Genomic DNA, 6,593 nt, shown 5'->3' with positions numbered 1-6,593 from the left:
ATATGCAAAAGAGTTCCTGCTGGGCTTTTCCTACCAAAAAAGCCATGGATAAACCTCAGTCAGGACAACGATAATACACAATGACCACCTTGGCTCCAAGAAGGAGAAGGAGGAGAAAACGATGTGAGATGCTTTGTGTCCCCATAGGGGAGAAAGACGGGGTAGAAATCGATTAAACAAGTTGTGCACATTTCAGATACATGAAGACCCCAGGTTATCTTTAAAGCCCTTCATTGTCTGAGCCTCACATACAAGGGATGGGCTGTGGCTCAGTGGCAGAGCCTCCGCTTTGCATGCAGAAGGTCCCAGGTTCAATCCCTGGCATCACCAGTTAAAAGAAACAGGCAGTAGGTGATGTGAAAGACCTCTGCCTGAGACCCTGGAGCTGCTGCCGGTCTGAGTAGACAGTCCTGACTCTGATGGACCAATGGTCTGATTCAGAATAAGGCAGCTTCATGTGTTTACTTCACTTCTACATCGGCCTGCCCTTGAAACCGACCTGGAAGCTCCAACTGGTCCAGAATGCTATGATGCGAGTCCTAACGGGAACATCATGGTCGGCTCATATACAACCTGTGCTGCACCAGCTACACTGGCTTCCAGTGGAATGTCGGATCAAGTTTAAGGTTTTGGTATTAACCTTAGTATTAAGCCTTGGAAGCAATGTATCTGTGAGACTGCCTCCACGGGTAGGTCCCCAGGAGAGCATTATGCTACCTGAATAACAACCTGCTGGTGAATTCTGGCCCCAAACGTGTCCGGCTGTCCTCAACCAGGGACAGGGCTTTCTTAGTCTTGGCCCCAACCTGCTGGAGCTCCCTGCCAAACACCATCAAGGCCCTGCAGAACCATATGCAGTTCTGCAGGGCCTGCAAGGCAGAGATGTTCCGCCAGGCCTTTGGTTCCCACTCTGGCTGCCACCCGCCCACGCTCTCCTTCCCTCAAACTGTCCCCCCCACTTCTACATTCATAAGGTGGTCACAGGCCAGAATCATGGAATAATGCTGTGATTAGTATCTTCTTTGCCAATTGTTGTTAGACTGCTGCAGAAATTTTTATGGACTTGCTTTTAGCTTTTTAATGTTTTTATCATGTTGTATATTGCCCAGAGCCGTGCAGTAGCAGGGATTGGATGGTTCATAAATTCAGGGCTTTTTTAAAGCAAGAACGCACAGGAATGCAGTTCCGGCTGGCCTGGTGTCAGGAGGTGTGGTCTAAAGTGCAAATGAGTTTCTGCTGGGCTTTTTCTACAAAAGGTGGCATCAGGGGTGTGGCCTATTATGCAAATGAGTTCCTGCTGGGCTTTTTCGACCAAAAAAAAAGCCCTGCATAAATTTAATATAATGAATAAATAAATGAATGTGTTGGTTTTTATGGTCTGAGAAGGAAAGAGATCTTGGGGTTGTGGTGGTGGAAAGTTTGATGAAAATATTGCCCCAGTGTGTGGCAGCCGTGAAGAAAGGAAACTCTGTGTTAGGAATTATCATGAGAGGGATTGAACATAAAACAACTAATGTTGTAATGCTCGTGTATAAAGCTACGGTATGGCTTCATTTGGAAGACTGTGTCCCAATTTGGTGGTCACTGCATCTTTAAAAGGACATTGCAGAACTGAAGAAAGTACAACATAGCGCAACCAAGATGATGAAGGACTTTTCTAAGAGGAAAAGCTGGGGAGTCTGAGACTTTTCAGTCTATAAAAAAGAGGGCTAAGGGGGGGAGAAGAAGAGGAAGATGATATTGGATTTATATCCCGCCCTCCACTCCAAAGAGTCTCAGAGCGGCTCACAATCTCCTTCACCTTCCTCCCCCACAACAGACACCCTGTGAGGTGGGTGGGGCTGGAGAGGGCTCTCACAGCAGCTGCCCTTTCAAGGACAACCTCTGCCAGAGCTATGGCTGACCCAAGGCCATTCCAGCAGGTGCAAGTGGAGGAGTGGGGAATCAAACCCGGTTCTCCCAGATAAGAGTCCGCACACTTCACCACTACACCAAACCGGAGACATAGTAGAGGCAGGGCTTTTTTTTTATTTAGCGGGTTTTTAACAGGAATGCAGTTCCGGCTGGCTTGGTGTCAGGGGGGGTGGCCTAATATTCAAATGAGTTCCTGCTGGGCTTTTTCTACACACACACCCCGAATAGAGGCTTATACATTTATGCATAGGGTGGAGAAAAGTGGACAAAGGGAGATTGTTCTCCCTCTCCCATAACATTAGAACCCGAAAGAACCCAATTAAATTGTCGGGAAGTAGGTTTAGAACAAAGTAAATGAAACACTTCTTTACTATATGTGTATTTAAATTGTGGCATTCACTGCCAGTGGAGGTAGCATTCACCCCGAGAATAGATCGCTTTAAAAGGAGGTCAGACAGATTCATGGATAAATCCTCCTGTGGCTACTAGGCATGATGACTGAAGGGAGCCTCCATATACAGAGGCAGTCTACCTCTGAATACTAGCATTTGAAGGCAGCAGCAGGGGAAACTTTTGGCCTCTATTCTTGGACCTCCAGGGCAACTGGTTGGCCACTGTGTGAGACAGGATGCTGGACTAGGTGGACCACTGCTCTGATACAGCAGGCTGTACTTACACTCTTACATTGTTAGGTTAAGCACAAAAATGAGGAGTTTTTAAAAAGAAGAGTGGTTGTAGAGTTGCAGGCATCCATTCTGATGAGGCTCAGATAAGTCCTCTGGGAGGAAGCTGGTTGAAGGTCCGTTCTTACTTAAACCTCGCTGCAAAAAGGGGCACCATTCCCAATCAAACATTTGTTCCAACAACAGCAACAAAATTGGGTTCAAAGAAAGACATGTTTATAAAACATTTATTTATAGAAACTATAAGCATGTAGACAAGAAATCGGCATAGAATCTTGAAAGTTCTAAATCATAGCGGAGGAGTTTCTCTCCTTTGTTCCTGCTTTTTAACTCTCTCTTAAATACACAGAGTTCATTCTTCTCTTCCATGGCTACCAGTTCAGCATTATTTCTCAAGAGAACAAACTGATTACAGTCACAACGGGACCTCGCTTGTATTCCAGACAAGGAATCCCCCAAGGTGTTGCATCTATGGGTGCTTTTTGAATCCTAACATGGGTAATGGGCATAATCACAAAATGGTGGCTGCAGGAGGTGGAGCCAAACATAGAATGCCATGGAGCAAAGTTATATATTACTCTGATATTACCTCTTCAACATTTCAGACAGAAGTCTCTGCTTAACAGGATGCCTTTTGATCTGCACAGCCAATCAGAAGCCTTGAATGTGAAGCAAAAGCTCCACCCATGGGCACCAAGTTGTGGTTCCCCAGCTCTACCCAACCAAGAAGAAGATGAAGATATTGGATTTATATCCCACCCTCCACTCTGAATCTCAGAGCGGCTTACAATCTCCTTTACCTTCCTCCCCAACAATAAACACCCTGCGAAGCAGGTGGGGCTGAGAGAGCTCTCCCATAACTGCCCTTGAGCAGAACAGCTCTGTGAGAACTTGTGGCTGACCCAAGGTCACAGCAGCAGGTGTATGTGGAGGAGTGGGGAATCAAACCCGGTTCTCCCAGATAAGAGTTCACACATTTAACCACCAGTGTTCCCTCTAAGCTGAGTTAGTGTGAGCTAGCTCACAGATTTTAGCCTCCAGCTCACACATTTTTGTCTTAGCTCAGGAAGGATGACTCCAGAGCACACTAATTTATGCACTAGCTCACAACTTTAATGCCAGTAGCTCACAACTTTAATGCCAGTAACTTACAAAGTCGAATTTTTGCTCACAAGACTCTGCAGCTTAGAGGGAACATTGTTAACCACTACACCAAAGGCAAAGAACTCAAACTCCTGTCATATCTTTTCATATCTTCATAAGGCCAAAGAGACTATCAGCAGAAACGAATCAAAGGTCGCCATATTGGCTGATATCTGCAACAAGGTTCTGTCTCCCCGACAGGAGGCCAACGTGTCTAGCCATTCAAAAAAGTTTGGTATGCATTTTCTAAGATGGGACTCAACAGCTGGATGCAGGTAAGAGTCATCGAGCTGCAACTGAGAAGCAGAAGTGGTTTGCTAGCACCTTGGTCTGCAGAGTCTCCTGGCGGTCTCCCATCCAAGTACCAACACGGCTTGGCTTCTAAAATATGACAACATCAGGCTATGTCATACTGTGTTCCCTCCTCTCCTCAACTGTTTAGGAGGACTCAAAAGTCACATTGGAAACTTTTGGGGGTGCTATTTTTAAGCTGTACAGTGGGGTGTGATCGTTAAGAGCAGCGGACTCTAATCTGGAGAACCGGGTTTGATTCCTCACCCCTGCAAAAAAACCACTTGGGTGACCTTGGGCAGGGGTGGAATTCTAGCAGGAGCTCCTTTGCATATTAGGCCATACCCCCTTGATGTTGCCAAGAGCTTACAAAAAGAGCCTGGTAAGTTCTTGGAGGACTGGCTACATCAGGGGTGTGTGGCCTAATATGCAAAGGAGTTCCTGCTAGAATTCCATCCCTGACCTTGGGCCAGTCCCTGTTCTCTTAGAGCTCTCTTAGCCCCACCTATTTTACATGGTAATCTGTTGCAGGAAGAGGAAGGGAAGGAGATTGTAAGCCACTTTGAGACTCATTTAGGTAGAGAAAAGCAGGACATAAAGACCAACTCTTCTCCTCCTCCTCCTCCTGCCCAGTTATTTTAATCCTGGTTTCGCTTATTTCAGTAGGATCATAGGGTTAGGATTCAGCTCAGATCGAAATTGAAATGGGAGGGGGAAATTCTCAGCCAAGTTTTCCATGTTTAAATGTTCTTGGGGGGGTGGGGAGATGTAACCTGCTGCCCAGCATGGTTCTGTGCCCCCTGTTGAGAAGACGCGTGCCTCAAGTCCTGCTTGCAAAAGGTTGCATGACTTTTTTCCCCCTAGCCTCAGGAAAACCCGTTTTACCGCTTTCTCCCTAAACAATCACCTGTCAGATCGGGCTGATGGATTATCCCACCTGGCCAGCTCCCGGTGTTGGAAGTCGGTTGCCTTGTGCAAGAAAATGAGGTTTCTTTCCGCTCTCAGGAATAGCAATTCAGCGCAAAGGCTGTCTCGGCTGTGTGGAATTATCTGCCCAGTACAATACTCCGCTACATTAGTGAAATTTGTGTCATCGAGTATTACGGTGGACTTTTCAGTTTGCTCTACTTCTGTGGCTTCCCGAGGATATTCTTGGAAACGCTGCCTCGGCTCAGACCTCGCACGCTTGATTTTAGACTGTGTCGATGTGGTTAGTATGTGGACTCCGTCTCTGCTTGCATTCGAGTGCTGGGTTGCCTTAATAGATGCCGGTTTTATCACCTTCGCTCACCTGCAGAGATGCAGAAAATATTCTAGCTAGGACGGCCAACTCTGGATTTAGAAATACATTGAGATTTGGGGGAAGTTGGAGCCTGGGGACAGTGGAATTTAGGGAGGAGAGGGACCTGGGTAGGGTATAATGCCATCGTCCACCTTCCAAAGGAGCCGTTTTCTCCAGGGGAAATGGAATAAATATTTTAAACTTTTAAATAAGCCATCCAGAGATCAGCTGTAATTGCAGGAGAGCACCTGGAGGTTGGCAGCCCATATTTTGGCCTATACAGTGGTTCAGGCATTGGGGAACAGGCCAAGATGCCTGGGTCTTCCATGCAGAACAGGGTTACCAGCGGGGCTTTTTTGTAGCAGGAACTCCTTTGCATATGAGGCCACACCTCCCTGATGTAGCCAGTCCTCTAAGAGCTTACAGTAGACCCTGTGATAAGAGCCCTATAAGCTCCAGGAAAATTGGCTACATCAGAGGTGTGTGGCCTAATATGCAAAGGAGTTCCTGCTACAAAAAAAGCCCTGGCTACCCGCTCTGAGTTGGGAAATACTTTGAGATATTGGAGGTGAAGCCTTGGGAGTGTGGGGTTAGGGGAGGGGAGGGACCTCAGCAGGGGATAAGGCAGGGCTAGCCAAACGTTCTTAATGTAAGAGCCACATAGAATAAACATCAGATTGTTTGAGAGATGCAAGACATGAATGTCAGAAGTTTGAAAGCCGCAAGACAAGAATGTGAGATGTTGGAGGGAGGGAGGAAGGAAGGAAGGGAGGGAGGGAAGAAGGAAGGAAGGAAGGAAAATAGATGGGAGGTAGGAGGGAGATGTGGAAAGAAAGCAACTTTATCCTTAAATGCAATCTCCAAGCCCCAGCTGGCTTGGCTTGGATAAGTGATTTAAAGAGAAAAATGCCTTCTCTAAGCCAGCCAATGGGGCAGTGGGGCTTGGAGAGCCACACGATATATGTGAAAGAGCCACATGTGACTCCCGAGCCACAGTTTGGCCATACCTGGTATATTGCCATACACCCTACCTTACAATGCAGCCATTTTCTCCAGGGGAACTGATAGGGCTACTGGTGGGAGATGAGGGGGTGGGGGGGGGGGGGTAGAGGTGCCAGATCTAGGCTTGGAAAGTGCTGGAGATCTGGGGATTCAGCCTGGAAAGCAGGAACCTTAATTGAGTATATTGAGTCTACTCTCCAAAGCATCATTTTCCTTCAGGAGAGAGGATTTTGTAGTCTGCAGTTGAGCTGTAATTCCAGGGGATCCTCAGGTCCCAC

The 6,593-nt window shown here is 47.0% G+C and overlaps 1 non-coding gene across 1 annotated transcript; it reads left to right on the top strand.

The window, feature by feature from the left end:
• The first annotated feature begins 261 nt into the window (after positions 1 to 261).
• TRNAA-UGC (transfer RNA alanine (anticodon UGC)) lies at positions 262 to 330 on the top strand. The gene has a single exon. It is a non-coding gene; the product is annotated as a tRNA-Ala (tRNA).
• Positions 331 to 6,593: the final 6,263 nt, after the last annotated feature.

Source organism: Heteronotia binoei, chromosome 17, assembly GCF_032191835.1.
Source record: "Heteronotia binoei isolate CCM8104 ecotype False Entrance Well chromosome 17, APGP_CSIRO_Hbin_v1, whole genome shotgun sequence".
NCBI classification, from domain to species: Eukaryota; Metazoa; Chordata; class Lepidosauria; order Squamata; family Gekkonidae; genus Heteronotia; species Heteronotia binoei.
Note: the sequence above shows the minus strand (reverse complement) of the source record. Positions and strands in the feature narration are given on the sequence as shown.